This window comes from Chlamydotis macqueenii, chromosome 5 (genome assembly GCF_036417535.1).
Source record: "Chlamydotis macqueenii isolate bChlMac1 chromosome 5, bChlMac1.mat, whole genome shotgun sequence".
Taxonomy (NCBI): domain Eukaryota; kingdom Metazoa; phylum Chordata; class Aves; order Otidiformes; family Otididae; genus Chlamydotis; species Chlamydotis macqueenii.
In genome coordinates this window covers 31,752,442-31,764,100 of record NC_141560.1, presented here as the reverse complement: position 1 = coordinate 31,764,100, position 11,659 = coordinate 31,752,442, and the positions used below count along the sequence as shown (strand labels likewise).

The window sequence follows — 11,659 nt, the reverse complement described above, 5'->3', positions numbered from 1 at the left end:
TAAATCTAGAAGTTTCTTCCAATAATAATAATTATTATTAATTTACCATTCCATACGGATATCACATGTGTATTCTAAAAAGTCTTATTGTGGGGTAACTCAGTACCTCCTGAAAGTAACAGGTACAATATATAGTTTACATATGTGCCTATATTTTCTAATGCTGTCAGTAGAGTTGTGTGTCACACATAGGACATAGCTATGGTTTTTCCAGCTCGTTTTATTTTAGATTTGACAAAATAACAAAAAGTTCATATAGTCTTAATATTAATTTCCTTAAAATATGTTCATATTTACAGATACCACTGCTGTTTTGTCACTCAAAAACAGGGACCTATTAGTTTTGGCAAGTGTATTTCATGCACCATTCATTCAAGGGTTCGAAAAATTATACTGCTTAAACTTTTGTTGTATAGATATGAACATCCACTTGCCTTTTGTTTTTTAATTCTTTGAAGTTGTTCTGAGAAAACAGATGAAACAAATTCTATCTTCTTGTAGTTATAATGGAAGCAGTATTTCAGCTTTCTTCTCAGGCTGAAGGGGCACTCTTCAATATAGCACCCAGGTATTTCTGTATTTTCCGAAGTTCTCTGAACACTGACTTGTTTTTATTACATTGCTAGTTACTGGTTCATCATTCTTATTTAATTTTTTTGCAAGTTTCCATTAACAGTCTATGAAGTTTTGTTTTCTGTGAGTCATACTTCCAGAAGGGAGCTGAAATTAAATTCAAGTGTTAGTAAAGGAAAAAGAAAAATATGACATGAGAAAGTCAGTGGCCCTAGCTACACTTGCATGCCCTATGGTTCAAGAACATAAACAAAAGTATGCACTGGAATAATGCTGAATATAGCTATTCATGTTATGTCCAGGGAAAAAACTCAACCAGACACCATCTGTGTTTTCTGAACATGCCAGTTACAATGAAGTTTAGGAGGTGTTCTGTTCTTACCGCAGATGCCGAGTCATTTATAGCATTGGTTGTCTAGCTACAGTGGTTACCATCTCCAGTTCTCCATATCACTTCTCTGCCATGAAGTTGAGCTCCCATAGCAGGAATATCTGATCAGACTGTGAAAGGCATGGCAGCTGATGAACCATCATCATTTACAGACTGTTATGCTAACATAAACCAGCAGTAACTTTAATATACTTTACATTAATATGCCTGGCAGGATACAGGAAGGCAGACTGCAGGAATGGAAACTGTCTCAGCTGTCCCAAATTAATTAATTCTATCCATGAGTCAAAGTCTTCACTGTCTACAGACTATCCAGACAGAAGCTGTTGAAAGATAACCTCTTCCTCTCCACCTCAAATGGAGTCATGGAAAGATGCAGAGTAATAAGCTAACATTCCTGAAAATAGATTTATAAGAAAGCCTTAACAAACTTTTACTTATTTTTGAGAGAAAATATCATAGTATTTGTCGTAGTTCAGCCCTGATCAGGACCAGACTACGCAGTCTCTCTCCCGCTCCCCCCACCCTCCGAGAGAACAGGGGGAGATGATATAAGAAAAACGGCTCAAGGTTTGAGATAAGGACGGGGAGAAATCCTTAAAGTTACCGTCACGGGCAAAACAGACTCGACTTGGGGAAAACTATTCATTTATTTTCTAAAATTAGCAGGAGAATGAGACAGGGAACAAGATAACCTCCCCCCACCCCTCCCTCTTCCCGGGCTTAACATTATCTCTACTACCTTCCCCTCCCGAGCGGCACGGGGGGGGGAGAAGGGAATGGGGGTCGCGGTCAGTTCATCACGCGTTGTTTTACGCCGCTGTATCATCGTCGGGGGAAGAACTCCTCGCATTCCTCCTCTGCTCCAGCGTGGGGTCCCTCCCACGGGCCACAGTCCTCCGTGAAACTGCTCCGGCGTGGGTCATCTCTTCCACGGGGTGCAGTCCCTCTAGAACAGCTGCCCCAGCGGGCCCTCCACGGGCCACAGCCTCCTTCAGGCCTCCACCTGCTCTGGCGTGGGGTCCTCCACGAGCTGCAGGTGGATCTCTGCCCCTCCGTGGACCTCCATGGGCTGCAGGGGGACAACCCGCTCCACCATGGTCTTCACCACGAGTTGCAGAGGAATCTTGGCCAGGAGCCATATTACTCCTCCCCCTCCTTCTGAACTGACCTTGGCGTCTGCAGCCGTTCCTCACAACAGGCTGGCAGACGCCTCTCAGGATCCTTTTTACATCTTATTCACTTCTCATCTCCTCTCCACTTCTTGCAGCCGGGCCGGGCCGAGTTGGGCCCAGTCGGCTGCCCGGCGGGAGGCCAGAGGGTGAGGCCTGCAAGGCCCATGAGGCTCGCGCCTCCCCCTCTCTGCCCCCCGCTCAGCTGCGTCACATCTTCTCCTCTCTCTTTTTCCTGTTTTCCCCTACTTAAATACATTATCGCAGAGGCGTTATCACGGGACATTCTGCTACCAATTGGCTCGGCCTTGGCCAGCAGCGGGTCCGCCCTAGGCCCGGCCGAGTCCACTGAACAAAGGGGAGCGACTTCTAGCAGTTTCCTACAGAAGCTGCCACCTTAGGCCCCCCCTCACTAACAAAACCAGAACAGTATTGTACAAAAGTTAGTAACAAAATAATTTTTTCACTGTCCAATTATAAAAGTATATCAGGTGTTTGAAAATGTCTTTCATACTCAATTTAATAATATTTGGTTTCTAAGATTAGTTTTCCCTTTGTGATTAGCCAGAAGATTTTTTTATTTTCTGTCAAATTTGAACTAAAGACAGTCATCTTCTTCGCCAACATAAGGTATAATTAGTGCTAGTCAAGATTATAATTCCTTGACACCAAAAAAAGTGTTTTAAGACTAGACAAGAGGTATATAAGCAAATTTTTCCTGTGTATTTCCTTGTATAATGTTCAGAAAGTGTCAGTGTAATTCTGTGACACTTATAAAACATGGATTAGGGCCTCTGGAACCTGGAAAGTTTGGAAACCACTTCGCTTTCAGATTCCTTTTTTCACATGATTCTGGACAGACTGCAGAGGATTCTATAGCAGACATTGCAACCTTGTTGATTCTGGAAACAAATCTGAGCATCAGTCTACAACTATTCTAACTGTACAATTCGTAATAGTAACTAAAGCCATTCTCCTTCCACTTGTTTATATTTCTGTGTGTTATTTCTGTGTGTGTATGCTTATGTTTTCCTATGTGACATACACTGAAAGAGAAAGAGCAAAAGAAGATGTGTGAGGGAAGAGAGTTTACTAGGAATTGGAGTGGACATTTCTAAAGAAATCTTCTTTGTATTGTGCCTATCCATTGCTTACTTTGAGACTTTTTTGTTGGTGGTGGAGCTAGTTTTGATCTTTTAATTATCTATTGTGTTGGTGTTGTTTAGATAGGAGGGGGGGCTCCAGTGGCAGCTTCTGCAAGAATCTGCTAGAAGTTTCCCCTTTATCCGGTGGACTTGGCCAGGTCTAGGTTGGATCCACTGCTGACCAGAGCCAAGCCAATTGGTGATGGAACATTCAGTGATAACACCTCTGCGATAATGTACTTAAGAATGGGGAAAATTAAAAAAAAAAAATAAAAAGAAAAAGTGACAAAGCAGAAGCGGGGACAGAGAGGGGGAGGCACGAGCCTTTTGGGCCTTGGAACCCTCACCCTCTGGCCTCCCACCGGGCGGCTGTCTGGGCCCAACTCAGCCTGGCCCAGCCACAAGAAGTGAAGAGAGGAGATGGGAAGAGAAATGAGAGGCGTCTACCTAAGCTTGATTGTGAAGATTTGCTTGTAAGAGGAATGACTGCAGACACCAAGGTCAGTGAAAAAGGAGAGGGAGGAGTAATGTTGCTCCTGGCAGAGATTCTCCTGCAGCCTGTGGTGCAGACCATGGTGAAGCAGGCTGTCCCCCTGCAGTCCATAGAGACCCACAGAGGAGCAGAGATCCACCTGCACCCCATGGAAATGGACACCATGCTGGAGCAATTTGTGGAGGACTGTAGCTCATGGGAGGGACCCCATACTGGAGCAGGGGAGGAATGTGAGGAGTTCTTCCCCTGAGGAGGAAGGAGCGCTAGAAAGTGACATGTGATGAATTGACTGCAACCCCCATTCCCTATTTTCCCTTGTGCCGCTCGGGAGGAGGGGAAAGAAGGTAGAGATAATTGAAATTAAGTTAAGCCTGAGAAGAGGGAAGGATGTGGGAAAGTTGTTTTTGGTTCTCCTCTTCATTATCCTACTTTGGTTTTAATAATAGATAAATAGTTTTCCCCAAGTCAAGCCTGTTTTGCCCATAATGGTAACTTCAAAGATCTCTCCCTGTCCTTATCTCAAATCTCAATCTTTTTTGTTACATTATCTCTCCCCAAATCCCTCGGAGGGTGAGGGGAGTGAGTGAGAGATTATGCAGCTTGGTCCAGAGTGGGGCTAAACTACAACATCCATGAAAGACTTTCAGCAGAGGAGTGAGACGTACTGAACATATTTTCATTGTCTCATATCTGAGCTTTACCAGGCGTACTCCAGATATAAAGGAAATAGTATCCCCTACATTAATTCCTTCCTCATTCATGAAAAGAGATAGAACAGGAAGTATTTTTCTTTGAAATAAGATCTCCCACATAGGGCTAAAATTGAATGTGATGTTTAGTCTGAAGAGTCTAAATAAAGCAATCATTTGCTCAAAGTCTTTGTCAAGAAAATGAGTTGTAAAACTGTTCATTTTTATTACAACAGTGATACAACTGAAGTGGTGAGCTCATTGTTAAAACCACACAGAGTTCACTGTGGTAATGGCAGGGAACTGCTTTCATTTTAGCATGTGAAACCTGAAACAACCTGTGAATTCTGTAGCTCATTCAGCTAGGAAGTTCAAGGACTAAAACTTTGCTGAGTTCCTCCACGTTCTTTACGTGTTTCATATACTAAGATGTGAAGCAGGGAGAATGGGTGCAGCAGGAAATAACTTTGATGAAACATAGCAAAATCTAGCCCCACTGCATTTGTGAAACTAGATCCTAAATCAGTTCTTTACTCTTAGCCTGGTATAACATAATTCAGAGAAACAGCTTGCAGATCAATATTTATTTGAAGACGCTATGCAAGCAGATAATGTACATCTGTGAAATACCTGGCAGAGGCAGGATGTCCTGATGTTTCACCCAAATGGACATTGCTTACAAAACTGCTACCAGGACACACACAGTTCTAAAAGCAGTAAAGGAGCAATAATACAGTCTTTAGGAAAAAGAACTGCACATACAGGTTGCTTGCACACAGGGGTCACATGACCCAACTCAAGAAGCCTACCACTATAGTGAGATAAGACTGTTTTCAATTTAAAATAACACATGTTTGAAGTAGAAAATAGAGAAGCAAAAACGATGGCAAAATTTGTCACCCCTGAGAACAAAAAGGTAATTTTTCATATCAACTCTTCGTCACAGAGAAAGACAAACAATGTACATTTGTTTGCTGAAATTGCTTATTCGGCCTTTAAGCCAATAAACTGAATTAAGGATAATATTATTTACAAAGTGGGAAATATCTGTCAGAAAAGGAGGCTGAAAGATATTTGGCTATATCAAGCATTGTAATGAAAATACAGTATTGACAGTTAAAAAAAAGATTAAATTTTTAATTAAAAAGCAGAAAAATAAACCCCTCATTGATAGGTAAACTGGATATATACAGTAAGCTCATCCCAATCTCAATGAAGCCCTTTGGAAAAACTATCTTTAAAATTAATTCATAAAGATGGAGGACTATAAACTAATTGATGTATTTAAAAATTACGCATCATTCATTAAAATAGGTGGTAAAAAGTAAAAGGCAATATACTTTTGGGACATTCATATTTGTTCTTCATTATGATAATAAAGAAAGATATTCAACTAGAATAGTCTTAGGAATACTGAAGGTATACTATTTTAGAAGACACCAAGGATTTTCTTCTTAGAAGGGTATGTTTCTTAAGTATTTTTGCACAATTCAGTCAACCCCCAAGACAAAAAAAAATGCCATTATGAACCTTCAAGTTATAGTATGTTTGTAGGTATAACTTATCAGTACTTAACTCATCCAAATCTGGCAGCAGGCTCTGTGAGATGTAGAAGACTCTTCCCAATCTGTTCTTGAGATTGTTGGAATAATTTTAACAAGTAGTCCCAGGAGGCCTCAAGATCCTTCTCCAGCCCACTACTGCATAAAATTTTACCAAATAAAGCCATAGTGAAACGATTCTTTAAAAGCAATGTCTCAAATCTTTCATGAAATACAGGAAATAAAGTAGGTATCAGGAACATAGACATTGAAAACCATTATTACAGGAGGGGTTAGCATTGAAAGGAATAGATAGAACTCATCATATGTTGATGTATAGTTAAAATAAATCCCAGAAAGGCCTCTTTCATCAATTTACCACAGTCAAATTTATTTTGGAAGAAAAGGGTACTTAGTTTATTCTGCTTTCCTAGAGAAGGGAAAGTAAGTGGAGGAAACCCAAGAGAGAAGAGACATGACTGAAATCATGAATGAGAAATTATACTTGAAACCATCTTTTATATACAAGAGCAATTCTGATTTTTTAGGGGAGGACAGGTCAGGGAAAAGGTGTTTGAAGGCTTGGTGGGGGGCGAGTTTTTAAGCTAAAAAGCTTAAACTGTTGATTTTGAGCAAAGTTGAAATAACCAGTCATTCATGAATAATAGTAATATATGTGTGAATTGATAGGGAAGACTGAGTTTCAGTCTTATCTAAAGTAAACAAAGAAAACCCTTAATAATTAACTATATGCTTGGTGTTCTCTTGTAGAAAGAGGTCTCTGTGAAAGGTGACACTGAAACTTATGGTCTTCATTACAAGAAGGTTTGCATCCTCTAAAGTAAATAAGAAGGGCAAATATGGAGAGAACTTCCAGGAGAACAATGTGGATTTGTTGCTTAGATAACCACAAAGAGTGCTAGAGAGACTTTTTAGAGGAAACAGATGTGAAATAGAGATGGATCCATTAGTCAGTAGTACATAGATAGATGTTGAATTTGTGTCTTCAGGATAACTCAGAGATAAAATATTACAGGTGGCAGAGATGAGAACAAAGAATGGAAGTCTCCCTGAAAGATTAAAGAATGAAAGAGATCAAGCATAAGGTACACTGAAAGAGCTACTAGAAAGATAGAAGGGGTATTTAGAGGGAATGTAATGCCAAATTGAGATATGATTTCAAAATGTGTAGATGTCTTAAGATGTCTGATGTTGTTAATAGCACGTCAAGAAATTCTGGAACTGGTACTACTGTCTAGGAAGAGAACTTCAGAGACATTGATAAGATCAGAGAGGTTAGAAAAAGTATGGAAGAGGAAGAAAAAGAAATGGAAATATGGTAGCATCAGAAAAATATAACTAAGTAGGCTGAAATTAAAAGCTGTTAACAGGGTAGAATTTCTCTGTAGGCATTGATAGTGCTTTGATTGAATGGAAATTCACTATTGATGTGTTAAGTTTTAAGACTGGATCATTTTGTAAGTAGTCTGTTGTTCTACTCTAGACATACTAGTGAGTTAATTCATCTTGACTTTAAAACAGTTTGGAAGCAAGGATTTTAATTCTGTGAGATACCATCTATGCTTGTTTTTATGACTTTATATTGTTATCGTGTAGCTTAAGGTATGGATATTATAGATTTATTAGTATTGCTGAAGGTCATTCCAAATGCTTGCAGTGTTCTATTTTTTCCCTGTAATAGTTATACATGTCTAGAAATTAACTCATGAAAGCAAAAGGAGAAAAAGCGTATAAGGAAATACTGTGGTACAGCTTTGATCAGGTATATCTGGACAATTCTGAAAATCTCAAAAATAAGGCTAATCTCATGAGATTTCCCAAAATAATTCAAATTAGAAGGACATGAGTTAGGAAGATAGTAAATTCACATATGCAGATATTTTGATATCTACTCTAACTAAATTTTATTTCTAAGATGTGAAGGTAGTCCATGCTTTTTACAGAATATAGATCTTTATAACCTTAGAGAAAGTACCTTCGTTCCTCATATAGCAGTCATGATCTGTTGCAGAGTAAACAGAGTAGGTTTGAGGTTTCCTTTTCAATTCTGCCACTGGTTTACCATACAACTAGTAAAAAGTCTTGAGATCTGAATAGACAAACTGGCCTTCTTTGTGGATGAACACAGTACTAACCATCCTCTGTGAAGTGATTTCATAATTACTAACAGAGAGTATTATGTAGCACATAGGTAAGTTTATTTGAAGCATTAGATATGTATTTTTCAACTCTGGTTGTTACATGGAAAACTCTCACTGAAAATGCTATTGCCTTGAGTGATCATCTAAATTCTCGTATTGAAATCAATGACAGAAAAAAAATAATTTACTATTTCAAAGGAACATCTCTACAGCATATCTTGCTCCTGGTGGATAATACTGGGCTGCATCGTGCTTATGTAACTTACATGTATCAGATGGCACGTAATTGCATCATCCAGAATAGCACTCAGGTAGTACTACTTTCCCACTCATGTCTTTTTAGGCGTGCTGGATATCTGTTTAAACAAGCAAGAAGAGTCAGGTTTCCGTTGATTCTGTTTGTCTGCTCATTTCTAGCCATGTGCATTTCACATGTATAAGTGCATGCTATTTTCCTCCCTTTGTAACAAATACCTCCATACAGAAATAAGTTCTATTATAGTTGTAATAAGGGCATTTAACCATTGTGCTATTTTTCTGAATAAGCATTGTTAAGTGCCAATAAGGATGACCTAATTTAAGCCCTCAGTGTGCATTTATAAAATATTTGGCATAAACCTGAGGTGTTTGTGGAGCTGTTGGCAAAATAAAGCTGTTGTACAAAGTAAAGACAAAATTAAAGCATATTGCTGTATATCTGTCTCATCAGAAAAAAAAAAAATTAAAAAAGAATCAATCTATGATATTCTTATATCTATTTTTCTTGGTTTTTTCTACAAGTAAGCTAAGAGTTTAAAATGTTGTTTCTTTTCTGTTTAAAACCTAAGGTTCCCAATTCTGGCTTGAATTAATGATTATATAGAAGTCCATTTACCGTTTTTTCTACTAAAGTAAGCAGTAGTTTAAGTTTGAATCATGCCCTTGAATGTTTCAATTATAATTCAAGACTAATGGGTATGAAATATGCTTGCATTGCTGAATTTCAGCAGAAGTAGCTCTAGGAATGTTTTATATGCAGAGATATTCATTTTCTCATACTAACTTCATTACATTATATATTAAAATAAAATAATATTTTGAGTCCGAGTCTCTACAGTAGGAAGATAATACTTAAATGTTTGCTTAAAACATATATTTCAATGGATATTAGTCATTTCAATACATATATTGTCATAATGGTTGTTCTATACTGTATAGAATGAAAATTGTAGGGCAAATTTTCTTTTAGTGGGTGTTCATTCAGCTAATTTGCAAGTTTGATTTGGTTTTGTTTACTTTTAAGGGAAAAAGGAAAAAATTACTTTCATTTCCTTCTGGAACTATGGAAATGGTTCTAGGTTGAAAGAACATCAAGGTGATAGCGAAATGCTGAAACTATAAGAAGATCACTTTGCCTTTTTGCAAATGTTGGATTTTTTTCAACTTTTTTCTTACAGCTTGTAACATTTTAAAATTACACATGAAACCAAGTCTATCATCTCTTCACATTCAACAATTTCATTGAATTGGACAAGATATGAAAAACTGGACCTCAATCAACAAATTCAAACCTGGACACCAATAAGTTCACTTTCTGAGCCATGGGTTGCTTCTAAGTGTAGAACGAAGATAAGTTAGGCATGACTTCAGAGAGAGCATAGGTAGATGATCTCAACAGAGGATATGTTTCAAACCACTTCCTGCACAGACTTAGGCAATTTTCCCTGACCTCTTTACCTCTCTGAAACTGGAGTTCAGAGTCTTTGAACTGCTTCCTATGCTCACCCTTACAGGATCCTGAAATCTTTATCAGGTAGCTAAATATAGTTTTGACCCTGTGTCTTTGGTTGAGGCTTTTTAGTTCTCCTTTAAAAACTCCAAAATTTGCCATTCTGGTTGACACATAGTCATTTTATAGAAGAGTTGTTAAAATCTATGTGGTTTACTCATTTCTTGTGGGTCCAAATTTTGTTGCCAATTTCATATGTTATTCACACTTTCAAGTGTCAAAACTGAAGTTAGTATCTAGCTAAATACTTCCAAAAGCAGTAATGAGAGTCAGTTCTGATATTCTTCTCAAGGACAATAAAATGAGCATAATACACCAAAACTTATCTAATAGACATAGCTTAAATCACTAGATGTATGTATTAACAGAAGATAGAAATAAATGTCATTACATCAGATGTGTTCTGCTACTTTTAGTTGCACCTTTGCTGTCTTATTCTGTGCATTGCCACTAAGAACCTTTTGAAGCCAAAATCCCTCATTGGCCCTAACATCCAATATTTGACACACACATGAAGGTATCAAGAGAGGATAGATTTTGCAACATATTCTTGTGTGCACCTGCAGGTAATCTGTATGGCTTTATCGTGGGGAAATTACTACCAGGAGAAGTCTCAAAACCAGGAAAAATGTATTCCGAACACCAATATGGGTATAGTCCACCCAAGTATTCCTCATTGTTTCCATGGCTATACATTGAAAGACACTTTCTCAAATCACTGTCCTACAAGTGTGTCCAACCCTGCTGTTTCCTATCCTGGCCATGATGTCACACACACATCAGAAGTTCCCTGATTAACTGAAGAATCCTTCAGAAAATTTGCTTTAAAAAACAAGCATGCATAGCTATTACATTGGAATGTCTGTGATGGACTCCAGCTTGAGATTTGTTCCATGTTCTTATAGAGTTAGCATTTTCAGAGTCTGGCAGTCTAGGCTTTCTTCCCATTAAGTTTTGGATTATCCCATAAGTCATTCAGGAGTGAGATATCACCTTGCCTGAGTATAGGTTTCCTTCCCTTGTACATTTCTTTATTGTAATTTTGATCTTCTTTGTCTGCAGTCAACAGCAAAGTACTGGTTTCAAGGGGAGAAAGATGTTCATGTTGAAGCTATCCATGAAAGACCATTCATCTTGAGATAATTATTGAAACATTAAGTATTCTACAAATGCAGTGGGGAAGGTTAAATTATCCATATTCGGAGAGTTATATATTTAAAAGTGAATACCAAATCACATACAGTATTTCTGCTGTAATAGTACTCAAAATTGCATTTAGATAAAGCTATCTTTTGTCATTAATTCTATCTGCTTTATATTACTGAATTATCTCATAATGAATTACAGCAAAATCCAGAGGAATGTTTTCTCTAAACATTCTACATAATTATTTTAATTTATATTGGGTTTTATGTTGTCAGTCAGTGTGTGGTGGTTTCATATGATATTAAGCACAAGAACTGTATGACCATAAAAAACAGTAAATAAGAACTTCTGGAGGATATGCTGTGTTTCATAACCATATTCACACTTTAGAATGCATAACAATTTAATTGTCTTGATAACAATCTCATAGACTGAAGCCCCCTAAAAAGCTGAAAATTACTTAAAATTTTCTGAAAACTTTATTCACATTCCTACATATAAATACTTATTTTAACCAAGGAAATAGAAGTAGAAAATAAGGACTCTTCAAATCTGCAAATTTACTGTGTGTGCTTTCTG

At 37.8% G+C, this 11,659-nt stretch overlaps 1 long non-coding RNA gene across 1 annotated transcript in view; it reads right to left on the bottom strand.

Moving 5' to 3' along the window:
- Nucleotides 1-955: 955 nt before the first annotated feature.
- Nucleotides 956-11,659, bottom strand: part of LOC147600538 (uncharacterized) — a 214,065-nt gene continuing 203,361 nt past the window's right edge. Inside the window, exon 3 of the long non-coding RNA XR_015258837.1 lies at nt 956-1,074. This is a non-coding gene — a long non-coding RNA (uncharacterized LOC147600538). The remainder of the gene's footprint in view (nt 1,075-11,659) is intronic.